The following is a 27,162-nucleotide window of genomic DNA, read 5'->3' on the forward strand; positions in this document are numbered from 1 at the left end:
ACTTGGGTACAAGCCAACATGGGCTTGAAATATTTTGGTAGAAAACAGCTCATATGATCTGGCTACTTTTTAGCCATCTATTTCATTTTCACCCACAGTTTGTTTTGTTTAGTTTTGAAGCACCTGCCTTTTACCAGGGCCAGACATAGGATGCTGTCTAAGACCTACATGAGCATCTGTCCCAGGATAGCAAGTCTACCACACTTGAGCCCAAAACTGTAGCACCAGCAGCATCGCAAGCCTCACCACTGAACCTAGGACAACCTGCACAGTGACAGCTCAGCATTCACTGACCTGGCTTTAGAAACAAATTTTCTCAGCTGTCTGCCAGGCTACCTCAGCCATGATCTGCTTCTTATGCTGTCCAAGACAAGGTCCTTAGCATTTCCCAACTCAACCAGTGTCACTCAGTGTCCCACCCGGAGGGCTGCAGCTATTAGAGAAGTTTAGGTGCCATGGCTGTGTTCAGTGAACTGACAGCACCAAACTCATGAGCAGATAAACAGCCTATTCCTAAGCCAAACTAAACCAGGGCAAAAAAATCCTGTTTGGGCATGCAAGGGAAACAGGACTGGGCCCAAGTGTCTTGAAAATAGCAAATCACCCCAACAATTGGCACTAAATGATCCTTGGGTATAAGGGGTGTCAGCAGGATCAGGTTATAAGCATGGCTTGAAATAGCCCCTTGTCCAAGGGGGGCTGAGGGGCAGGGATGAGTGGCACAGGACACTTGTACCACTTGTGAAAGTCTGCATTGCAGAGGGGAAAAAAAAAGGAAAAAAAATGAAGCGTCATCCTGAATGAAACATGACACTAAGTGTTCACATTTCACATAAGAAGCCTCAGGTATCATCATCAACCACATGAAGAGGACAGTCTGGAGTTTGATTTCTGTTTATTCACCTTGATGACACCCCTTAAAATTTTCTGCTTGGGTTACATCTTTCCAAGAAACAAACAAGAAAAAAATCTTTCCATCTATTGGAAGGAAAGCCCCTCTGCTGGTCCTCATACCTAAACCACACTTAGCAGAGCTCACCCGACCTGACCCCCATGGAGCGCTGGCTGGGCACGTTCAGGAATTGCCACACATAGAAGAAACCAATGCCACAAACTGGGGCTTGGAAGCATTGGCTTTCCAGCATGGGAAACATAGTGCTGAGTCCTGGGATTTTTTTTTTTTGGGGGGGAAAACAGCTGTGCAAGCAAAGTCACCCAACCAACACGCTTGCTGCAAGGCTGATGCAGCTGAGAATAAAACGTCTGCTGTCAAAGGATATTGAACATGTTCTTCAGATCATCAACATCAAAGCATTTCCCAATTTCAGATCCCTCCATTTCTATAATCGAAAGCAGTCCAAAACCTCAGTTTTCTCTACAAGTCAGCCCCCAAAAGAGGCGGCTTGGCAGCACTCACTGCTTGCACAAACTGGGAAGTGCTGCACAGGGTGTGTTCCCAGCTCCATTTAAAATCCCCTCGCTTCCAACACTTCCCACTTGCTCTCCCCGGGCAGCACCTTCTTATGGGGATGGGGATTGCTCAAACTGAGCCATCACTGGTGCACACATAAGCCCACTGGCTCAACATTTCCCATAGAGTAAAGGTCTGCCATCAGGGCATGACAGCCCTCACAGAACCACCACAAACAACAGCCTCATCCTCCCAGAGGGCAGAAACGGGGCTGAAATCAGGTGCAAAAGCCCCAGGCTTGCAGCAAGGCAGAATGCTACCAAAATCAGCAGTAGAAAGATGAGGGAGGTAACGACAGGAATGCAGAGTCTGGGCTTGGGCTGCAGGTTGCATCCACTAAGGAAGGAGTACCACTAGGCCCCAGGTGCAGGAGAGAAGCACTCTGGCCACTAACCCCAATTTTATTGTTAACCCTCAGATCTGAGACAAACTACTCAGCCACGCCAGCTGCAATCCAGAGCAGGCAAGGGAAACCAAAACATTCAGGCTGAGAATAGTTTAGAGACAAGGGAAATGAGAGCAGCTCCAACTCCCTTATTTCTTTTTTCCAAGAAATAAGGGGCACAGCTGCCATCATTCCTCGGGCCACCAACTCTCAGGGTGCGCAGAGGTTAACAGGGTGCTTGGCAAACCTGCCCTGGTGAGAGAAAGGAGAAGCCACGCAGAAGAGAAACTACAAACCAACTTGGAGTAGAAACATGCGGCCAATAAGGTAAAGAATGAAAAGCCAGAACAGGAAGGAAAGGGGAAAGAAGGTAAGAAAAAAAGGGAAATATGCCTATCAAAAACACCATAAGCATACCACTCAAACACAAAGTGGAACAGAAACAGAGAAGCAGAGAGAAACTAGGAGGAGGAAGCAAAGTTAAACAGGCAATTATGCTTTCACACATATGTTTGTATATATATAAAATACATAGAAAAGTTACTTGGATATAGAAATATTCATACAAGTACAAGTAGAAAAACTGTGCCATGCTTTATCTACACTGCCCTGAACAAAAGCAAATTCTTTCCTATGAGTGTGGTGAGACACTGGCACTTGTTGCTCAGAGAAGCTGTGGATTCCCCATTCCTGAAAGTGTTCAAGGTCACATTGGATGGGGCTTTGAGCAACCTGGTCTAGTGGAAGGTGTTCCTGCCTATGGCAGGGGGGTTGGAACAAGATGATCTTTAAGGTCGCTTCCAACCCAAACCATTTTACGGTTTCTATGATTCCATAACTTCAACACCAGCCACTGATTCTGGCAGGTCAGCACTGACAGTTTTTACTGGCATGAGAATGCTTTCTGTACACTCCTTGTACCAAGCTGGCTGCCACTTTTTACTCTGCTATTCAGAGCTAAAACAACACAGAAGCCATGTAAGAAAATTCACTCTACAGCAGCACGTTTATGGTCATTGTGTGCACAGACAGACACAGATGCCCAGGAGGAATATCAGCGCTGTTAGTTATTGGCATTACATACAGCACCACCAAGAGCTTGAGATACCAAACGTGTCTGTGCTGGATGTTATATAAAAATAGAACAGAAAGGTCAGACCCTGTCCTAGAGACCCAATGACCCAGGGTAAAACCAAGATAAAGATAGAAAGCAGAAGCAAATAAGGCAGGCTGACCAGAATGGAGCCATGCCAAAGGATATACTTTCAACTCACCATACATGGCAATCCTGGATGGGCACATCTAGTAATCCTGCTTTAGACAGGAAGCTGGGAAGGGGTCAACCACAACACAGCACGACCAAAGACCCAGCCATTCCCTGTTCTCTGAAATCCCACTTAAACCACTAATGGATACGGTGTAAAGATCCCCCATTACTAAAACAGCCAGCAGTAAGCAGTAGCCCACATCAGAAACACCACATCCATCAAACCACATAGAAACAACCCCTAACTAAAATGGCCACAATGTCCATCATGATTCTTCTTCTAGCTGCTGGTTTGTTTAAATATCACATTTTGGGACATACAAAACAGATGGAGACCAAGCATTGTACATTAATTAACTTGAAATCTGTGAGCCCATCCACAAGTGAAAAAGGAGGCAACATATTTTTAAAAAATAGTAATTTAACATTTAACACGTCTGCTAGATAATAAGAGCTGGCTTTGACCTGCTAGTATAACAGGGTGCTACAAACCAGTCTGCAGAAATTTCTGGTAATTAAACCTAGTTTGAAATGAGTGAAGAAAGGGAAGGCAGAGCTAAGGATGTCTGGGCACATACCTTAATTTTGCAATTTCTTAACTTTTTTTAATGTTCCTAAAAGGCTCAAATCACTGCAGGTAACTGGAACTGCAGTCAAATGTATTTTTCTCAATGCTCAGTTTAAACACTGCAGTCATCACCAGATTATCTTTTGGGTACTGTATTAGGTGGTGGAACTAACATCTGATACATGTCCTTTCTCTTCTTCCCTCCAACCCAGAAGTGGAGGGTCTTATTTTGCTTGTGTGTTCCTTAACTGTCTTTAAACATCATATAAATCATTGCTACATATTTAGAAAAAGGGCTTTCAGTTGAACATAACTTGGAGCAGAACATGGTGAGGTTTTTGGTGATCCTTATCTCCTGGGGTTGCACAGTTTATGCAAAACTGGACCCTCAAAGAGCAGAGCTTCATTTCCTTGCAGAAAGCTCCTCTGGCCTTTGACATAAAGCTTTAAGCAGTCTTCCTGCTACCTGAGGCAATTCAGGGAGCCCATTAGAGAGAGAACAAAAGACCTCAAACCTTTATCTGTGTTTCCCACAGAAGCCAGCATAGAAAGACACATAGCAGCAGAGATGGGCTGCAGCTTTCTGGATGGGTTGGAGCTCCCTTCTTTCAGGGTCCTTACACAAGTATGTCATTCCTGTTGTCAAGCCAAGGTGAAATGACTGTCAAGGCCAAGACCAGGACTCTTCCCATGAAGACAGGACTGGACCTGCTAATCAGCCAGAAATGACAGAAACACCAGAAGAGGAAAGTTTATCACCAGAAGAAAGTCAAGAGTGCTCCTAACCCACTGACTCAACCTGTGGGCAAGTACCATCAGCCACAGAGCCAGCATGCACGGCAGCAGCAAGCTCTTCAACCCCTTCCCCCGCCCGTCGGCGTTGCTGGAGCTCGGACAGCTGTTCCTCGTCAATGAGCCACCACGTTCAAGGACGTGTCTCCCTGGCAGCAGCTGGGTGCAAAGAGGTTAAACAGATCTATGGATCATATTCACACTGTGGCTACCTGAGCCTGGGCTGCCTGGCCAGATCATCTAGTGCAAGCCAGTACATGGCTCCAAGGGCCAAGACTGGTGGGAGAAGGCAATCTCATCATTCCTCCTGTGGTACTAGCCACTTCAAAGGACTCAGACATGACTTCAAGATCCTTCTTCTGGTGCCACTGTGCCCTGCTACTGTGGAGGGAGGTCAGGAGACTCTGCATAGACCCGCTCTGCCGGCCAAGCCTCCAGTGAAACTACAACCGCAGGAGTTCAGCCTTAACACTGGCTGCTTCTGATGGGCATTGAAATCCCTGAATATCTTCAAATGAAATATTAACGTTATAAGCAATATTTCATGGGTCTACAGGCTTTGTCATGCCTCAGGGAAGCCTTAAACAGATTTAGCCCTGACTTCAAGGCTTCCAAGAGAGCATGGATGCCACATGTAGGCCCATCCCGGATGGCATCTGGTACCTTCATGAGCCTGAGCTGTCTTTCTGCTGCCACGGTGGAGACAACATTTTTTACTGCTCAGCATCCAAATTTTCTAAGCAGAACAAGATACAGGTATTTATCACTATGAATACTAGCACTCATGGTATTATTAGGAGGTGAAATGCATTAACAAGACCAACTGCAAGCTGTCCCAGTCTTAATGGATCAGGAGGACAAGTAACTGAAGGTTGTTGAATCCCTGACATACATTTGCCTCCCATACTGCTGCAATCCATGAGGTGGTGTTAATTAACAGAGGGGTGGACAGAATTTAAATCCTCTTTATTGTAGCTTGTCTCACAAAAGTACCCAAGGAAAATACTCACTAAAAGTTATTAAAAACATGCTGCAAAATATGGTATTTGATAGAAGTCTCTCAGGTCATCAAGATTTACAAGGAAGGCAGGGACAGTGGGTACCAAGAGAGGGGTACAGCTGTACCCCCAGGAAATATAATGTTGTGCCTTACGCTAATGGCAACATCTTGAGCTCTGAACAGGCTACAACCTGCTTCAAAGATAGTTATACCACCTAGTAATTTGTAGATTGTACTTGATATGCTTATCTTTAAAATTAAAATTATAAAATCACCACAAAATTCCCTTCTTTTTTCCTCCTCCATATGAAGAATGGCCATTGACTGTGCTATGAAAGATGAAAAGCAGATACTCATGCTTACACATCACAGTAAACTAGGAGCTAAGGAAGGTCTGATTTCCAGACCTTCAAGATTTGCACTTGAAGCATATAGCTGCTTGGTGTGAAGTTTTCAAAAGCTTTTTTCCTGTCTGGTTGTGTTGGATGCAGCCACCAGACCTCCCCCTCAAAGACAGCAACCTACACAAGTCATCAATAATGCCATTTCTGATCACGTCAAGTACAGGAGCTCAAACATTTCTGTGAGGCTCTGAGGGTTCACTTCACATTAGGCTCTGATGTTCTATGCCATGAACAACAGTAATGAAAGGCAGTAGCTGCCCCAATATGTTTGCAGATGAGAGTCAAACAGAAGAAGTGGGGGGGGGGGGGGGAAATGACTTGCCAAGATCCCAGATCCTACCCATGTCCAAGCACCGGGAACTCCATCATCTTTCCAAGCCACTTGTAAAAAACAGAACTGGTGGGTCTCCTTGCTAACAACGCAAAATAAGGAAAATTTTTCAAGACAAATTTCTCCTCTAAACCTGCTTATCTTAATCACATTTATTTACTTTTCTTGTGTATTCAGGAAAGCTGGGCCGCCTTCCATCTTTTTCCATAAACACAGACCTGAAGCTCAGCTTTTCAAGTTTGCCTCAGTTACCGCAGAAACAGAGAAGTGCTGGTGGTAAGAACCCTCTGAGATCTCCAGTCCAACCTCTCAGCTCGTAAACAAGGCTGATTATTTTCCTCTGTAACACCAAACACATGTACATTTTTGTTAGTATTTTTATATAATCTAACAGCAGCCTTTTTCACAGTTAAAAAAATGTAAAGCTTTGTCCATCCCCAAAAGCTAAGAAGAACCAGAACCAGATGTGAGATACCTGTAAATCAAAGGATCCAGCAATTCACATAGGAAACATTATCATCTAAAACCCCTGAGCAGTATCCCAGTTGCCTGTGCCACAGCACGAAGCTCTTGGCCTTTGCTCCCCCCGAGAACTTCTGGGAAAATGTATTTCAGATTTTCCTACTCTTATGAAGGAAGACCAAAAGTAAACAACCCATTACTATTTAAATAGGGCTGGAAACATTACTAAATATTTCCAAAAGGATGTATCGTAGCTTTTGATCTGTGTCTTAAATTACAAGTCATTGCACTGGTAGCTGTGACTACTTCTTCACAACTCCAGTTGAAACATAAAGGGGTTTTGGTACATCACATCTAGAGACTGCTATAGCATGACTATGTGACTGTGTAATAAACTTTATGTTTGCAACACAGCTTATATAATAATCATGATAGTTTTAATGATGAGGGTGATAATAATAATAATACCAAATGTTAATAATAGCAAAGAGAGACCCATGCTTTTTCCATTCATGGAGATGTAATGTAAATGGTTGAAGCACAGCCTGGGCTTTGGCCATTGCTCCATATCCCGCAAGCTCAGCCATGAGCCCAGGGCTGCTGTTTCCACCATGTAAACCAGCACGCACAACACCACACGTATGTCAGCGCTGCACCACCGCCAGGGACAGGGATACCTGATCCGACACCAAGCTGCAAGGACGCAGCACTTGTCTGAAAGACAGCTAGGAAAAGCCACCTTTCCCAAACCTACAGAAGCAGTAACACTCCAGCCTCCTGCACCATGTGTTCCCTGCACAGCCAGCATGCCCCTTCCACTTGTGCATGCGGGGCTCGCTCCTTACCTGGGCAGGCAACTTCAGGAGACAATGCAATGTATTTAATTTTGGCTGGAATTTTGCTCAGCCAATATTTTCCAGATAAGATGGTTGCAGTATGATCAAATCTAGGCCTCAAAATATAAAATGTTAACCAAGAGTTGCAGGTTGTTGCTTTTTTTTTTTTTTTTTTTTAATACTCCTAAATTGGATTTTTCTTCTCCTTTTAAGTTGCTGGCAACAGCTCCCCAATACCAGCTGAGATCTATACAGGACCTCACAGGTTTCTACTCCTGCAGCACTGGTGAAAAGATCTAAAGTTTTAGTTCTTCTGATTGGGAGGAAAAAAGTGAGGTAAGCAACCTCTTCAATCCAGCTGTTAGGAATTCAGGACAGGCACAAAATTACCCAAGACCAAAGGTATGCAGTACATAAGCAGGCAGCAGACAGCCTGTACCATGCCTGCTTGGGAATGACTTTGAACCTGTAGGATTTGCTACCTTGCAAAATTTCCCTAATGCAGAACTTAAAGCAGTACTAACATGATAGCTTCTACCAGTGCAAGGAATCAGGATGCTGCATCCACACCAAAGGCATTACCAGCCTGACATATCCCTTAACTAGCTCAACTCCAGCAGTAAATCTAAAGCACAGACAAGGCAGACTATCAGCAGTTACCCAGGGAAGCCAGACAGCACAGAATGGGCGTTCAGAGAAAGCCAGGGAGAAGTGGACCATCCAGTTGGATGGAGGGAAGGCGATGGTGGTGGTTAGGAGGACTGGACAAGAGTTTTACATCTTAAAATCCATGCACTGGCCCACTTCAAAGTCTGGGGGCTCCCAGCCCAACCCACATTGTACTGAAGGTCCCTACAAGCTGCTTAACAAACCACATGATGGGATGTGGTTTTCCCACCCAGCTCTGCTCTCCACAGGCCTCTAAGGAAACAGCCTACAGCTCCAGGTCCTGCTCTTGCAGTTTTGGGGCTTACTTTAGACTTCTCTGCCATTTATTCCTACCTCCAGAAGAGCAGCTGAGTCCTGTGCCTGGACAAGCCCCCAGCTTATAGGTGAGAACCCCAGTGATGTAAACCTCTCCCCTCGAGAAGCTCTCAAAGTCCTGCAGCTCTTGGCCATGTACATGATCTGGCACAGGGTGTTCCTGACTGAGACATGCAAAAGAGGTGATAAAAAGCTGATTTCCAAAGCATGTCATGGCAACTGCACTCTTCTGTACAACAACACTCTCCCATGCAATGACACTGTCCTGTGCAACTACACAGTCTTTCCAGGGCTTTGGGCTGCTACTTCTTCTCAGTGCTCCACACGCCTCAGCTCACTCCCCAGCAGGTGGGCTCCCAATGTCCACACAACCCAACCTCACAGTGGGGAGCATGGTCAAACCTCCCCTCTCCTGCCAAGGAACTTTCTAATGAGCTGATTTGCAGGCACCTGCCCAGTAACTTTTATACAAAACTTTTTCTACTGCTTCTTCCAACTCAGGTTTTAAGGCAGAAATGACTGAGAGAGAGAACTTGCCTCTTCTACTGGTGATTTGTTTCAGTGGCTAATCACTCCTGCCATTAAAGACACATGCCATAATTTCTAGTTGGAATTATCTACCAGGCACCAGTTCTAGCTTTGCCTGACACTGTTGCACTCAAGAGCCCCTTCCTGCATGATGCACTATACCAGCAGTAATTCAAGGGTCATTTTTCTTTTGAGGTGATGGGAGATGTAATCGTAATATCTGCTGACAAATACAAAATACCAATTGCAGCGAAGATGTGACAGCACAGCCATGAGAGGGAGTGGGACAAATCTGCTAGGAAAACCTGGATGATACTCAACCAGCCCTCGATATAGCTCCACTTTGATATTTGCATCCATATCTTGAATTCACATAAAGAATTATACTGTCCAGGGATGCATTAAAAAGCATTTAGATCACACACGTCTGGATGTTTTAGATCATACACATCCAGACCACTCCATATGCCCGGCTGGTCCCAGTGTTTGTGTCACTCTGCAGACTGCTGTGTTCAGCAGAGCAGAGCTGATGTGCCAGGTAGCCATCTCACTGCTTTTCATCTGTCACCCTTGGAGCAACAGGGAGGGAAGCACCATGGGCAAGCCCCATCCTAAATGATCTCTGGCACTTGCCAGAGAGGGAACTGAGGGAAGACTCAAGAGTACTGCTTTATCGCAACACTGGTAACTCAAAAAACCACTGTCCTCCACTGAACTGTACCCAGAAGGCAAGCAAATGGTAGGCACTGCATCTTCAGGTATAAGTAAACCATATCCAGATGCACAGCAGTACTGCTTGCCAGGGCACTCAGCACTTTGCTGCATAAGCAGACAGACAGCCTCAGGAACAGATGCAGCTGTAACAAGGGAAAATGTGCCCCATATGCAGTGATAATGGGTCCAAGAGACAGATCACATCTTTATTCCCTCCTCACTCTTCATAAATCTCATCAGAAACTATGAAAGTGTTCAGTATTACACAGCAGTGAGACAGAAAACAACAGTGTGCTTCAAAATAAGATCACTATCACCTTGCTGCAAAAAGGCAAAAATTTCCTGATCAGGTATGCATTTTCCTCTCCACTAGCTCAGTTTGAAGCTCTGCACCCCTCCTGGCTCACAAAGCAGGAGGTCACACCACAAGGCCACCCCCTTGGCCAGCAGTGAGGGGTCAAAATGACGCGCCCACCATCTCAGCATCTCCAGCAGTGATGCACTAAGAGCAGTATAGAGGCTCCACTGAGGCACTGACAGACCCACAGGCATTGCTGGACTAATGGGTATACAGCTGCAGTGCACTGCACTACACCAGCCTTTGCTCAATTCATCTACTGGGAGCAAAAGAAAAACCCCAGTAATCCTGCAAGCAGCAGGATTTTCCCATGGTTTGCCAGCACTGTTGTCTGCACAGACCAATGGGGAAAAAATATTATTTTTTAAGCTGTCTCACTTGTAAGCACAACTTTGCAATTCCTAGTAGAGCTGCACTAGCATAATTACTAAAAAACCCTGTAGAGGCCCATAGAAAAATAGTGATATTGTAATAATGCACCTTCAGCTGAATGGTGCCAAACGAACACAAGATGCACCAATACCCTAAAAGTATGTAGACACACTTTTCTTCCCCCCTGCCTTGCTCCACAACATCGGCTTCCTCTGTAATTCCTCATGCAGAAGTAAATGAAACATGTACAGTCAGGAAGCATAAGCTGCCCTTGTAAAGCATTCTGATTAAAACCAGGAAGATACAGTTCAAATCTTGAAAAGAATTAGGCATAAGCTCCAATTTTAGAAGCTAATTGTCCTTAATGAAACAAAAAACTGGGCTTTGGTGGGGCAGGGGTACAGAGAGGAGAGCACACCATGACACAGAGCTGCAGAACCACACTGCCGTCAGGAGATACAACTCACCATCGCCTCTGAAATTTGTCATGTCTAGCCAAAGTTTTATTCCAAGCGTGCATGTTCACCCAGGACACCAATATTCCAATTTACAAACTAATTCAAACACAGGATTCCTTTCTGCAACAGATGGGCCTTGGACGGCAGCAGGCCTGAGCCCTTCCTTATTTTTGCTGCTGCAGACTGACTCTGACGTAGCGTGGACATCAGTGTGCAGATGCAAACGATGCCAAATCCTCCAGGCCTCTCAGAGGCAGCGAGCTGGCACTGCTCTTGCTGTCCCCGTGCAGCCAGACCGGCACGGCCCCTCTTCCAGGGATGTGAGACGTAGAGATGAACAGTACATTTTACTCCAAACTGGTATAGAGGCATTCCCACTGGCTGGCAAACTGCACCTGTATCACTAATTACCTTAATACAACTTAAAATGCACAGAGGCACAGTCAGACCGATCAGAATTACAACAACGCTAAGCCAGCTGTAAGCCAGACTCCTGACTCAATGCTGCGAGAGACAGAAGAGAGAGGTGAAAAGAATAAAGTTAGAGGTGCATTTCTAAAACCATGCACAGTGAATATAAAATCACTTGAACCTCCCTGGGGTGTGAGCTGTCATTTATCAGAGATATGCAGCTCCTAGCACAAAAGAACATCTTACTGCCCTACGTGCTTGGAAAACATACATATTTGTTAAATAATTTTAAAAGTCACAATCGAAAGGAAATGGCATGTTTATGACACCTAAGTATCAGAATGTATCCTTATTTATGAGTGATGTCGACACTTCAGAGCTACATTTTTTTAATATCTTCAGGTTTTGCAGCAGTGTATATAAATGCGTTTAGGATAATCCACACCAGTTGGTGCAAACTGGCATTAGTGAGATTATATTTCTGCTCGATGAAGAAATAAACACTCCCATCTCATGCAGCCATAACGTGCACATAACATATTGTGCTCTTTGTATTTAGCAATGCCTAATATACTCTAATATACCCTCAGAAAAGCTCTTCTGTTCCAAATCAATGACTTAAATAACGTACATTTTTTAATATATTAGTAAAGAGGAACTAGTGTGGGTCTCAGTCTGACCAGATACATGGCCAAGACAACATGTCTAAACTTGTCAGCGCAGATGGGATTAAAAAGATCTCACTGAAGGCCTGCAGCATCTCTAAGATACAATTCTCGGTTCTGCTGGGATTTCTCCACACAGTATTTTAAGATGCAGCAACCAGCAGCTTAACAGACCGAGATCCAAGTCTTAAAGCACCCTGTCAATGGAAGCACTTCAGTATTATTTAGGTATAAAAATAAAATAGGGCCTATTAAAGTTGTACTCAAAATCCCCATACAACTTTTTTAAGGGAAAGACGGCCTAAAAAATCCTTTGTAAAAACGGTCCTTGGAATATCCACAGAAGCCTTCTTGTCTGTTCTTCAGGCACTCCTGATACCCAGCTTAGAACCAGACTGACCACGCTAACAGTGGCCGAGCAACGCAGCCCAGTGCTGCGGGTTAAAACCTAATTCACCCCGCACACACAGGCAGGCAGCAGCAGGCAGCGCAGGCAGCAGCAGGCCGGCTCCGCGTCCCGGCCTGCGCGCAGCGCGCATTTTCCGCGCAGTAACAGAGGGATCATCCAGGCCCGCGCCGCCGCGGGGACCCCCCGTCACCTCCCTGACCCGGGGGTCTCCCCACACCACGGGACGGGGGGGGTGGGCACCCATTTCTTCCTCCCCCCCTCCCCGGGTTCGGCAGCCTGGGGGGAGGGGGGCTGCGGGGGATGGACGCATCGCGCGGGGTCACTCCGAGCCGCGACGACCCCCAGCACCGACGGCCCCATCGCGGCCGCGTTTGCCGTCGGACAGTGCCCCGGCGCCCTCTCCTCCGCATCCGCACGGGTCTCGCCGTGCAGTTGCTATTTTTAGGCCACGGGCGACCCAGCGCTTTAACAAAGATAAATAAATAACGCGAAAGGCACCCTCCCCTCCCCCCCATCCGCGCTACCCCCTCGCCCGGGCTGCGAACCGCGCCGCGACCCGCACGCCCCACCGGGGGCACGGGCAACAACGGAGGGGGGAGAGGGGGGCGGTGGGGAAAGTAAAGGCAAACCCACATTAAATAAATAAATACCCGCTCTCCCCGCACCCCGCCGCCGCCTCGCACCCCGCCGCCCCGGCCGCGGCCCCGGTACTCACCGGGTCCCGCTCCCGGGCCGGGCCCGGCGGGCGCGGAGCTGCGCGGGCCGCGCTGCCCATGTGCTCGCCCGAGCACGCGCTCGGCTCAATGGAACGTTGTGCTGGCGAGCGGCTCTGTGACGTCACCGCCCCCCGCCGCCCGCGGCCGCAGCCCGGGGCAGCGAGAGGGGCCCGCCCCCGCCTCTGCCCCGCACCGCCCGCACCGCACCGCTCCACCGGCACCGCGCCGCCCGCACCGCCCGCACCGCACCGCTCCACCGGCACCGCGCCGCCCGCACCGCCCGCACCGCACCGCTCCACCGGCACCGCGCCGCCCGCGCCGCCCGCACCGCACCGCTCCACCGGCACCGCGCCGCCCGCACCGCCCGCACCGCACCGCTCCACCGGCACCGCGCCGCCCGCACCGCATCTCACCCCCCCGCTCCACCGGCACCGCGCCGCCAGCACCGCATCTCACCGCACCGCTCCACCGGCACCGCGCCGCCCGCACCGCATCTCACCCCCCCGCTCCACCGGCACCGCGCCGCCAGCACCGCATCTCACCGCACCGCTCCACCGGCACCGCGCCGCCCGCACCGCATCTCACCGCACCGCTCCATCGGCACCGCACCGCCCGCACCGCATCTCACCGCACCGCTCAACCGGCACCGCGCCGCCCGCACCGCATCTCACCGCACCGCTCCACCGGCACCGCGCCGCCAGCACCGCATCTCACCGCACCGCTCAATCGGCACCGCACCGCTCCACCGGCACCGCGCCGCCCGCACCGCATCTCACCCCCCCGCTCCACCGGCACCGCGCCACCCGCACCGCCCGCACCGCACCGCTCCACCGGCACCGCGCCCCCCGCACCGCATCTCATCGCACCGCTCCACCGTCACCGCACCGCACCGTTCCACCGGCACCGCTCCATTGGAACAGCACTGCACCGCTCCATCGGCACCGCACCTCTCCACTGGCACCGCATCGCTCCGCTGGCACTGCACCGCATCTCACCGCACCGCTCCATCAGCACCTCACCGCTCCATCGGCACCGCACAGCTCCATCGACACCACAGTGCTCGACCGGCACCGCATCGCCGGCACCGCATCTCATCTCACCGCACCCCTCCGCCTGCACCGCACTGCACGGCACCTCTGGCACCGCATCTCGCCTCTGGCACCGCACCGCGTCTCACCGGCACCGCACCGTATCACCCCACCGTCACTGCATCTCACTGTACCGCACCGCCGGCACCGCATTGCACTGCTCTGCATCGCATCGCCGGCAACGCTGCAGACGTACCCCGAAATTTAAGTAATTAAATAAATAAATTGCCAGATTTTTTTTTTGGCGGCACTCCGCAGGTGCGGGGGTCACCGACACGGAGGTGCGCAGCGTGCGCAGGAAAGTTGCAGGACCCTGTCCTGCTCCCTCGGACAGGAAGGTGCTGTCGAAAAACGGGATCAGCTTCAACATCAGCGGGTGGGCAGCACGGGAGCCTTTACTGCTCGTCCTCTGCATTTTTTCACCGTGACAGATGCCTTCGACCCTGTTTATTGCAAACACTGTGAGTTTGCTTCTCATAGAAATCTTTTTTTTTTTAATCACATTCGTCCCGAATTCAAGTGCTGACATATTGTATCTGTCTCCGAACAATCACAGGAGAGAAGGATACAAGCATCCCACACACAAGCAGAGAAAATAGCTTTGCAGCCTTCCAAGTACTAGAAAAAGAACACTGAAAATACAGAACACGCTGCAGACTGGTGAAACAGAGAACAAGAGCAAGTCTCCAGTGTATGGACAAAATAAGCTTTATTTTAATTTTTTACTTTTTTTTTTTTTTTTGACAAACTAAGAAAAAATTAAATGTGTCCCAGGCTGGACCTGAAATGAAGCAAAAGCTTCAATGCCATGTGAGATTTTTCTTCATACTGCTATTGCTCTCTCCAGGAAAGAACCTAAAAAAATCCTGCTACGCCAGCACCTTTGCAGTGACACAGGAGCTGCAATGTGTTTCCTGTAGTATGGAGGAGGTTGGCACCTGCCTGGGTTGTGATGCCCAGCCTGGGAGCTGCCACTGTCACACCAGGCTAATCAGCCTCTGCACAGAACACGTCTATACCCAGCATAGTGACATCTTCATGTGGATAGCAGTACATATGCTCCCAACTCCCCTACAATGCTTTGACTGTTGCAAGAAAGAGCTGATCTGCAAGAACAACCCAGTCTTTACAGGAGAATCAAATGCTTGTGCAAAAGGCACAAAATAATGTTAGAAAATGTGGCTTTATCCAAGCTGCAATTCTGTGGTCCTGCAACTCAATAAGATACAACACTGGGTTGTAAAAAGAGGCTTTGCATGCTCACAATAAGAGAGATGAGACCTCTCCTAAGCAGGTAGATTGAAGGGGTTTGTGCCATCCCTTTCAGCAATATGCTGCAGCAGAAGAGAGGTGGAGGAGATCACTTTGGCCCATATTCCTACAGCTGGCTGGAGATCAAGTCCTAAATAAATGACCTCCCAAGATCAGTGAACTCAGGAGAAAGATCAAAATCCACGGTTATTCATGGAACCAAAGGTTCATTTTGTCAGCTGGAGCACCCTGACACACTTTATTCTGGAGCGGCCTGACACACTTTTCTCCAAGCCCATTCCCACTCTGCAGTTTGGGAGAAGCAGTGACATAAAACTATTACTCTGCCTTCGCATGAGTATTGCCCTTAAATGGGGCCCTGGTGACTCCTTCACAACTCCCCACTGCCAGAGTAGAAGACAAGTATGTATCAAATAGCCCTGAAAACTGAGTTTTCATTCCTGTCTCCCTAGGATTCCCTTCCTTCCTTGGCAAAACACACAGAGAATCTGCTGTTAAAACATCAACTCAAATTAGTTTTCCCAATGCCACAGATTTGCCCACGTGTTACCAGCACCAGCAGCATGGCTGTGAACACAGCTCTGTGTGCTGAGACGAGAGATGGGTATCCTCATGTTCAATTCCTGGCATGACAAAGCCAAGAAAATATCATAAAGAGGAGTGAAGTTTGCCTGCCTGTTTACACACAGAGAAGTCACAGCACAGTCACACAAGGTTATCCAGATGTGGCTTCTGGAGGGACCTCTGCAACCTGTGGCAAAAGAACATGCTGCTCCCGTCCACTGCAAGGCAGCCTTGGGGTTTGGAAGTCAGACCCCAGACCCCATAAAAATTCACAGGCCACCCATTATACCTTTCCAGGGAGGCTGGCAGGAGGCTGGCAGAAGGCTGGCAGGTGACCTCCAAACATTTCCCACAGCAATGGGAAATGCCCCTACAGGGCAGGTAGGTGCTGGAGCCTCAGCAGTCACGAGGGACCCACTGTTTCCATCACACTCAGGGTCTCTCATTGCAGGAAACACTAAATGATCCACTTTCCACAGGCACATAGAATACGCCTTGTGTTCATGTCGCTCAGCCCTGCAGCCTATCTAGTGTTTGTGCTCTAAAAGTCATCTCATATTACGACCTAATAGTCTCATGTCAATAAAGCACTTGAGTGTAATCATCCTTATGACAGCTTAGCACACTTATACAAGGCTATTGCATCACTCTGAGTTCACCCCTGCAAGTTAAACATGGCAAAGTCAAGGCCAACTGACGCAGCACACTCTTTCAAGGCCAAAAGATCTGAGACAAAGATCAGGGCCAGGCTGCAATGAGGCAGTGGCAGCTGAAGCCTTCTGCCCTTCACCACTCTGCTTTTTCTTCCCTGCCTACAACCTCATCAGTTTTGCTGGCAGCAGGGATCACATGAGTACTTCTTAATCCATGTCAGGCAAGGCTGGCCAAGTTAGATGAAGTGCTAGTGGAGCACGTGTTCTTTGAGGTTACTAGAGCGTAGAGGTGACAGCTTCCAGCTGGTGACCACAGGCAGCTGGAAAGTGAAGTGTCATCAGCCAGAGCAGGTAGGTGCAGCAGAGGCTGGAGCAAACCACTACACATTTCCCCCAAACATGGGTCATGGAGAGACACAGCAGAAAAAACAGCTGAGAGTGTGTAATCATAGCAGTAATTATACCTTCCCTCATCCAGGGATTAAGCTTGTTCCAGGTTAATTCTGGAACTGTCCAAAAACCTAAGTCATCTCAGACACTCAGGAGAAAGGGCTGGGTCATTGCATCTACTCCTCCCCTAATAGAAACCAACATTTCACATTAGCCTGCCCATAAAGGCATTAAGCTAAGTATAAGTATCTTGTCCTCAATTCACCTTCTTCGGTATTATCTTGGAACTCTTCTCCTCTGAAGATTAGAAACCACCTCATTTCCATCCTGAATGTATTTACAACCAGTGTACACTCATTTGTTCTGTAACAAGTGCTATGACTTAATACGATCTCTCTTGGCTCTTCTTCTCACCCTTACATGTCCCTCCCTGCTGTATTTACCAATATCAAGTCCATTCTGCGATAAAAGAATGGTATGAAGCAGTGGTGCTTATCATAATTTATTTCTATTTCCCAGTCTTTTAATTTAAGTACTCTTATTAATCTAAAGGAAATGCATTCCTGTATCCAAAAGACTGAAAACTTTACAAAGCTGCTGGAAAGACAAAACTTTACAAAACTGCCTTCTGTGCGTTCTCCGTGTTGAATGTGAGATGAAGAATAGATTCAGGGTACCTTAGATGTGACTCCAGAGCAGAGAAAGAGGATATTCAGGGTTGGTATAAAGCACAGAAATAATAGACTTGTCACTGACAGCCCAGCTATGAGAGCATGTGACTCAGATGCTCCATATATTCCACAAAAGGGTGGAATTAAAAAAAAAAAAAAAGAAATATGACTCTTCTGAGTGTACAGCAAGAATAAAGTGGTAGGGCAGAGAGGTACAAAGACTCCATTTGAGATTATGAAGAGCATTTAAAATTACTGGCTTGAATGTGATTTAAGAAAGAAGAAAGCAGTGGAGTAAAGTGAACCCAAATGTCTGCATTACTGAAGTTGGAAACTAGATCCAGAGATGAGCATGCCTGAGTTTGGGGGGAGAGTTATCAAAAGTCTTGAGCCAGAGGTTTAGCATCATTGGTAAAAAAACAGATGCTGTGAGCAAAAAAAGAGAGAGAGAGGTAGCAACACTGGAGTCCCAGCCAGATTTCCCAAGGAAGTCCCTGAGGAAGGGACTGACTTAGTCCTTGGGGAGAAGGAGTCAAGTTTGTTTCGTGTGAAGGGTGAAGGATCACAACAGAAAGTTGCATGCCTGGGAGAGGAAGTGGAAAGTGATGCTGTCAGCAGAGACAGAATATCCAGGACATGAAGACATCCTCAGATGAGAGATAAGAGCCTTAGATCAGGTCGCAGGAGAGCCCTGTGCCCACAGGAGGACTGCATGTCTCAACAGCAACAGAGGATACACAGAGCAGGTAAAATGCCACCAGTCTCCAGAGGAGAGCCTGGTGTCTGCTTGCCCATTCCTGAAGCACTTGGATCCTGGGTAAACAGCAGGACCTCTGCTCTCCTCACACAAAGATCCTGTTGCTAAATTGCAAAGAGGAAACTGCTTAACTTGTCGGTTATTCTTTGGCACCTATGATTGTGTTAGACATTATAAACAGGTTGGACCAGCCAAGCTGGCATACACCACCATGATATCCCCAGGGTCCTTCTCTTTCTGTTTACTTTCCTTTTTTAGCCTTTACAGTAATCTCTTCATCTATAACAAATATACAACGTTCAAGTGAGCGATTTTCAAGGGAGAGTGACACTGGCAGCCCACAAACTGTCAGGACAGGTGTGTTGACACAGCCAAGCTGCAACCTGAGCTTGGGGCAATGCACAGTGCTCCTCCAGCAACAGGAGGGAAGTGGGGGATGGTGTGTGAAACCCACACTGGACCTTCAGTCCCTCTTCTCTCAAGACCAGTTGCTGTTTATGGACTCATGTTTAAAGTTTAGCTTTCCCAAAGTTTATGAATGTGCCCCACACTGCCTGTGTGGGCACAGCTATGGGGCAGGCATTGGGGCTTGGTCCTCTGGGGGCTTGGACAGGCTGGTTTGTGGCTGCAGGGCTGGGATCTTCCTCAAAGGCAGCTGGGAGACTTGTGCTCTCATTAGCACAGCCGGTGACAGTGGCACCACTGCCCACGTTTCATGTAATGACCCAGCACCGCCCTAAGAAGTGGGAGACCTGGTCCAACACCCTTCTTTGCATCTCTCTGCTGCCCAGAGAGTGGCTGCACTCTGAGTGCAATAAGCCATCTCAGCCTCTGGCCTGCGCTGCCCCGTTTCTTCCCAGCTCCCACATCAGAGGTAAAGGTGTGCACCAGAGCAGGACACTGTCCTGGGATTTAGAAGTCCATTTCACAGCCATGATGCTGCTGCTCCTCCTAAGCTACAAGACGCAGGATTCCCCCTAGTATGGGAATATGAATACAGGCAAACTGCTCCTAAATAAACTCCACCAGCACTGGAGAAAAGACCTAAGGAGAGAGGGAGAAGTATCTGGTGGGCATCTATCATGACCTGCTCACCATCTCACCAGTTTAGTCCTAGAGAATGTCCCATTTAAGCCTTGACCTCATGGTGGACACATGTATGGCTGGGAGTACAGCTGTACCAAGAAGAGATTTAAGCAACTGCATATAACAGGCAAAAATTGAAATCAGAGCAGCCACAGTACTCACAAAGGTAGATAGGCACCAAGCTGTGCCCCTGGCATATCTCAAGTTATGATAATTAATTTTATCTTGTGCCATGGAAGCAGAAGAAATTGAAGCAGTTTAGAAGTAGTAGTGATCAATGAAGTCTTATAATGCCCTTAAGATGCATATTATGCTATATCCAAGTTCACAGATATGTAAACTGAGGTGCAGATATGTAAAATATATTGCCTGTGGCCATACAGTGAGCACACATTGAGTTCTGACTGATGTAACCGGGAGCCATTGGAGCTCTTACTCCCAGCCTCTTATTCTCAGTGTTGGGTGACAGATGGGATTGGCTAAGTCACTGGGATAACTATGGCTGACATCTCCACAGTATCATGATTCACAACTCTTAATCTCTGTTAAACAAATCAAAAATGAAATTACACATAGAAAGATAGGAACTACAGAGCCTTAAAAATGCAACCATGTTCTTCCCCATCAAATCTAATTAGATTTGCCAAAATCAGTATGCATCGATCTGTGATTCAAACAATATGCTGATAACAAAATTCATGATAGACATGGTTATAAAGCTACTTGACTAGACTATGAATTAGCCCCTTCAGCAGAAGCTCTCAGCACATTTTCTCAGCATGCTCTTCCACAGACAGCTTTTAATCCCCGAATCAACAGGCGATTCCATTGTTTAAGGTTTGCCAGGCTCTCTGCTGAGCATCCAGCAGAGAAGCAAGGCAGGCAGCATATTCATGTTGACTATCAATCTTCGTTAAAATCAACACACTATCTTTAACCACCCATCTAAGCAAACTGTAATATGTGCTAGGAAGAGACCTTTCCACTATTAGGCAGAGTAGCTTATTTTGTTGTCGTGCTGCACAGCTTCACCTCGGCAATGATGGGTAGAGAACGCACACATTGTATGGAAACATCACGTAAACAGACTATCACTCAAGAAAACCAGCAGCACGCAGACACTGCTTGCTCATATTTGCCTTCCTGCCAGTGTCCATTCTCTGTCTTCAGGATTCAGGGATGATTGTATTTTGTCAGCTCTTGGCAGGGAAGCCATGCTCATCTATTTGGATGGTTTGTCTTCCAGCCAAATGATGCCCATAGGTACAAGTGAATGGAAGTGCGAAACTGTGGCAGAGCAGGTAAGTTTTAAAGAGGTTAAAGCAAATCCTTGACATGCCACGAGAGTCTAAAGGACAGGATTTTCCATTTGTGCTCAGTTTTCAGCTGAGCTTTGCATCCACTGACATCTGAGAGCTTCTGAAAACGTGCCTTGCCTGAGAGCCAGAGTGCATCAGAGTTTAAAGTTACTCAGAAAAAAATGGCAGAGGCCAGGCAGTGTACTTGTGTCTGTCTGTACTCCAGATTTATCCTTTCACTGTTGTCTCTTCATCCTGAAATTTTTCCTGAGAGGAAAACCATAGCACTTTTTTTTTGCCTGATCTTTAAAAGCAATGAACCTTCCCAGCCACTGTTGGAGTCAATGGGATCTGCTCAGCTCCTCTGAAAATGGACATACTCTATGTTGAATCTTGTATAACAACAAGATGCACCATGGAAAAAAGCCATCATGACCAGGACATTTTTTAGTGAGCACTGGCCCAGAATGCTCAGGGAAGTTGTGGAGCCTCCATCCTTGGGTATATTCAGAAGCCATGGTCACAGACAAAAGGTCATGGTTGTGGGCAGCCTGCTCCAAATGGCCCTGCTTGAGCAGGGAGGTGGACCAAGATTTAAACATGTAAAAAATAGCAGAGTTACAGCCATGTAGTGTGTGCATAGGCATGCTAATACATTTTTTTTCTACTTAGTAAGAGATTATACCAGAATAACAATTTTTATCCCAGTCATATGGGATGGTTTGGGGCCCAAGTTATGCCAGTCTGCACCCTGACCCCTGGGCTTCTCTTGCTCTGACCTGGCTGCAATGCCTGTCCTCTTTGCTGGGTCCCTGCTTCACACCAGCTGAGTCACAGTCACACCGCGGACAAGCAGAAGAAGGGACAGTTTGTCTATTGAGTCATAGAACCGTGGAATAGTTTGGACCTTAAAATTTAACTGCAAAAATGGCAGCAGAATTGCATCTTTGTGCCACTAAGCAAAAAATAAAAGGCAACAGCTGAGCTCTTTTCATAAACCAAAGTAAATGCAATAACAGCACAGTATGGATTATATACTTTTCAGCCTATACTGCCTACTGCAAGCTATTGGTTACTGTGCTTGCCCACCCACACCAGCACTGTCCACCCAAGGCAGATATCAGAAGAAACTCCCCCAGAAGAGACAACACAGGTCCTGAAACTAGCTAAACTTGAATGGGCTGTAAAAGTTTATGAAATGCTGTCTGCCGTTCAGTTTTAAATTGGATTTGGTTGAACTGGTTTTAAAACTGGCTGGAGAGCCAGGATGGACCAGCAGGATCACCTTGAGAGGCAGACAGTAAAAATTCAGCTCCACATGCCTACGTTGATCAGAGCAGTGCCCCCTCTACCAGGGAGGGTGGAGTGCTCTGCCTGATAAAAGGCTGAGCTCAGCAGACATTAAAGGAAAGTTGTTAGTAAAGATCAAAAGGTAGGAACGGCAGATAGAGCTGCCCCATTTGCAAAGTTACTAAAGCCTGCCAGTGAGAATGAAGATATAGATGCTGTGATGCTGAATGAATGGGGCAATCTAGATAATGATATCAGAATTAAATTAATTAAGAGAAGATTAAAGTAAGATTGCAAAACTAAGGTTGTAATCCTGGCCCTGCTGGAGTCAATAAGTTTTTTGTGGTTTGTGTGGTGCTTCGTGAAGAGGCTGAGATATTGCTCTTAATGCGTACCAAGACAAAGGAAGGTATCAACTGAAAGCTGATTTACACAGAGACAACTAAATTAGGGAATAATTAAGTTGCAGTGGCCTCATAATCACAAAACTGAAACCATGCATGGCTGGAGCATCCAACAGCACAAATATGATTCATATGAACGCCATCACTGATCTGCAAACTATGGGGTGTTTGTGAAGACTTTAGAGAAGCTGTGGTAGGACACCAAATTTGTCATAACATCTGGCAGAACAAAGTTTATCATTCAAAGCATTTTGAGCAGATTTGAACAGGCAAAGTATATTTACACTGGATCAGTACTTTGTATTATGTGAATGCACTGTGTCTCTCCAGGAGCCGTCGCTCTTTGGTGGGATTTATGTTCCTCCGAGCAAGGTCCCCAAGGGCCACCAACAGGCACACTTACAGAGGAACCTCATGGAAACGTCAGCTGAGCTTAAAATCTTCTGGAAAGTAGCATTCCCAAATATGAGTGTGTGATGTGAGTGGGAATTTGACTACCAATTTCAAGAAAAAGGAGGTTGAAAAGGAGCTGGAGAATGGGTGACACACTGCTGCTGCACAGACCTCCGTGGCAGCCACCTCGCTGCCCAGATATTTTCCTCCACTTGCCAAACAGGTCATTAATATCTGGGGATTATTTTGGCCCCTGAAGTCCCGTTAATGCTTCTGTTGTTTGTGCTCACTGTTTTGGGTGTCACACTCAGGTCTCAGTTTTAGGGCAACATGCTGAAATGAATGGGGAAGGGCTGGATTTAAGTTAATCAAGTATCAAAAATTAAATTTCAAATAAAAGTACACATGAGGATGCATAAATTTGTCCTTGTAAACATGGGAAAATGCCATATTGTTCCATAAGGGCAGGAGGCTTATGTTTTTTCTTTCACAAATTCAAAAGAAGAAAAGCTTTTTTCAGTAAGAATTCAATTTTACAGAGAGGGAATAATATGTTACATAGTCGAATCACTTTGATGTCAATTTTATTTTGCAATCACTTCATAAGATATTCATATAGCCTTTTACATTCCCTTAAAGTGTTCAAGTCTAGGCACAATACAGTATTATCTTACTCTTTACCATAATGATGAATGATAATGAGAACACATAATAAGATTTTACGTGTGCCCAAAGAAAAATCTGCTTTGCCCAAGATGAGAGGAGTTTTGCAGCTCAAATTAATATTATAAAACAGCACAATTTATCAAAATATTATGGATTTTCTTCTCTGAATCCATTGCAAATCACAATGTCTGCAGCCAATTGATGAACTATTAGAGTCTGGTGGATTTCTTTTTGGAAAATCTCTGTGAAATATACTTAGTTGATAAAAGTAGAAAAAAAAAACAAACAAAAAACCAAACACATAAAACAAAAACAAAATAAAAAATCCAACCAAACAAAAAACCAAACCAAAATACAAAACCCCCCAAATTTCCTTTTCATCTCCTGTCCAACACATTTAAATACTATAAAAACTCTAATATTTGAAAGCTCAGTTGTAGCAATTCTGTAGTGATGCTGTTTACTGTTGAAAAGACAGCCCAGTCCAAGGCAGAAATATCTTTGTTCAGGTTCCTCAGAAACTAATGGATCACATTTGATTTCTCTGAAATTTTTATGTGCATTGAACATGGTTTATAGCATAATGCTCGCTATATACCTTGTTGCATCCTTTTAATTTAGATTTAGTTTATTCCTCTATTAATTATTTCATTATGTAGTCTAAAAATACATTAGTAAAGTGTGGAATAGTGGCACAATCCAGAGGAAAACGGGGTGTGGAAAGTTCATTTTTGCTGTCTGATCCAGCATTCTCATCATATGTTCTACGTTTTTACTTGTGTTTAGATACTTAAACATCGTCTCCGTCATTGGAGGTTTTTAAGATGAGACTGGATGTGGCACTTAGTGCTGTGGTCCAGTAACCACGGCAGTGTTGGATCAAGGGTTGGACTTCATGATCTCAGAGGTCTTTTCCAACCCAGATGATTCTATGATTCTATGATTCCCGAAAGTGCTCTTATTGGAAAGCCTTGTCCAGGCAGCAGTTGTTACAGAGCACGTTTTCTTTCCTGGGACATATGAATAAACCCAAATTATTTAAGGAGACATTGTAGTGCACTCAAATGAGAACCCATATCATTGCCTATATCAGACTGTATAAACCTAAATTAACTGCATAAATATGACTAAAAAAATTTGGAAGCTTAGCACTGCGAGGTCTGTCCAGTGCTGGGGTAGGAGACCATCTGGCATTGCAGACACCATTTTTATGCAGGGGAGGCAGAGTGGGGATGTTTCTGTACCGTAGGGAAGCACTCAAACCTTTAGTTCACATTTGCTGTATCTACACAGTTGCAGCGTTGATCCCTCTTCCCCTAATTCATCCGCAGAGCATCACAGCCTTGGTCACAAGCCAAAAAGGGCTTTGTCAGACACTCAGCCGGGCAGTAGATCACAGGAACTACCTGCACCGAGAAGTTTTGTTTGGTTCTGCTGTCATCAAGGAGCAGATTAATGGGAGAAAAAGGAGTGGAAAGAAGCTCTCACTCCAGCAGCTACATCCCTACGAGCAGCCCCTCGCACACACATGACGCCTGGAAGAAAAATGTGCTGGGAAATGGGAGTGCTGCTGTGCAACTGCAACCCCAGTGATCCAGGGGGATGTCCCAAGGGATTCAAAGATACATGGTTGTGGGACCAGGGCTATATATTTGATCACGCACAGTCTAACTTTAGCCTGCAGAATTTTTTGGCGTTTGCCTGCTCATATGCAGTAGTTGTATTTAAAGCAAAATTCCTGGGTTTTTTTCCTCTTTCATCATGAATAAATTAGCATGAAGGAAGCTGATGGAGCTAATTAGTTCCAAGCAGTCTTAATTTCGGTGCTTGGAACTTTTTGTGACCCCATCAGATTGTTCCATTTTTGCAGCTTATATTTTAAAATCTCTTCATTCATAGAACCTAATCCTTTATTTCTACGTGTTTTTTTTTTTCTTTTTGATCCTATATGGAAAACATAATTCCACATAATTTGGAGATAGAAGCTTGTGATGGAAATTACACATGGTTGCAAGAAAGATTTTGCCTTGAATGGAGTTGTATTCACCAGAACAGTAGCCATGGCAAGATCTGTAGAGAGACATATATCTGAAGGGTGAATTTAGCAACAAAATGTAATCCTGTATCAAACTGGAAAATTAAAACGGTGCTTGTGGGAATAAAATGCTTCACCATTAAAGTCAGCCAGAATTGTGCAGGTCCACTCTCAGCCAATGATTCTCCCTCGTGTCTCATGCTTTCAAACATGACCACACAGATGTGCCTCGTAGCTCCCGTGTATTGGTGGCAACTCAAAGCAAGATTTGTGTAGTAACTACAAACGTTAAATAGTTTTGGCAAGTGGCCGATAAAGCTTTTTCATATACGTTTATATTCAGCACCAAATGTCATATTCATCATTATCAGAAAAAATTAATTTATCTCATTTTCTGGGGAGGTGGGGCCTGGGCACACCTACAGACAAGCTCCTTGGCCTCTGTAGAGATGTGAAAAAACCCTCTGTACTATCGTCATGAACTGATAAAAAGGTGACATTGTCACTGCCTGACCAGTGTCTTACCCAGCCCTGTTCCCTCCTGGAAGTACAGTGACTGCAACTCTTTCATGATGCCCATCTACAAGAAGGGCTGGAAGGAGGATCTGGGGATCTACACACCCTTAGTCTGACCTCAGTGCCAGAGAAGACTAGGGAGCAAATCATCTTGAGTGCCATCACATGGCACATACAGGACAACCAGGGAATCAGGACCAGCTAGCATGGGTTTGTGAAAGACAGGTCCTGCTTGACCAACCTGATCTCTTTCTATGACAAGGTGACCCGCTTAGTGGATGCAGAAAAGGCTGTGGATGTTGTCTGCCTTTCCTGTGGATTAGTAAAGCCTTTGACACTGTCTCCCACAGCATTCTCCTGGAGGAACTGGCTGTTCATGACTTAGATGGGTGCACTCTTCACAGGGTAAAAATCTGGCTCAATGGTCAAGCACAGAGAATGGTGATCAGTGGAGTTAAATCTAGTTGGTGGCTGGTCACAGGTGGTGTTCCCCAGGACTCAGTGTTGGGGCCAGTATTTTCTGCCCAGTGGAATAGGGCCTGGGGGGGTTGGTCTCTGAAGGGATTTAAAAGATGTGTCGATGTGGCACTTAGGGACATGGTTAGTGGTGGACTTAGCAGTGCTGAGTTAATGGTTGGACTCAGTGATCTTAAAGGTCTTTTCCAACTTAAACAATCGTATGATTTTATGATGTGAGTTACAGCTGAGTCCACTTCCACCAGCAAGATCCTCCAAATCCTTGCACTCAAGATCTGTGTAGAAGATGATTAGCTGGATGAGGAAAAAAACCCCTTTGACTTACTAGCTGCTGTTCTGAATCTTGGATAATGTTTTAGTTATTGCCTGTCCCCACTGACATTACAGCTATGCTTGAGATGAGTAAATGACACAAAGGTAGAGAAACCTGCTGGACCTCAAATATTTTGTACTGGAAATGGAATCTAGCCT

The 27,162-nt window shown here is 46.4% G+C and overlaps 1 long non-coding RNA gene across 16 annotated transcripts in view; it reads right to left on the reverse strand.

Annotated features, from left to right (window-relative positions):
* LOC135409427 (uncharacterized) overlaps positions 1 to 13,297 on the reverse strand; it is a 159,614-nt gene extending 146,317 nt beyond the window's left edge. For 7 of the 16 annotated variants that reach the window (XR_010428185.1, XR_010428207.1, XR_010428196.1 and 4 more), the window contains exon 1: positions 13,131 to 13,251. This is a non-coding gene — a long non-coding RNA (uncharacterized LOC135409427). Of the gene's footprint in view, positions 1 to 4,206; positions 4,548 to 10,939; positions 11,435 to 13,130 lie in introns of those variants that run through there. The other 9 variants (XR_010428199.1, XR_010428187.1, XR_010428204.1 and 6 more) reach the window with 7 other exon arrangements.
* Positions 13,298 to 27,162: the final 13,865 nt, after the last annotated feature.

Source organism: Pseudopipra pipra, chromosome 1, assembly GCF_036250125.1.
Source record: "Pseudopipra pipra isolate bDixPip1 chromosome 1, bDixPip1.hap1, whole genome shotgun sequence".
NCBI lineage: Eukaryota > Metazoa > Chordata > Aves > Passeriformes > Pipridae > Pseudopipra > Pseudopipra pipra.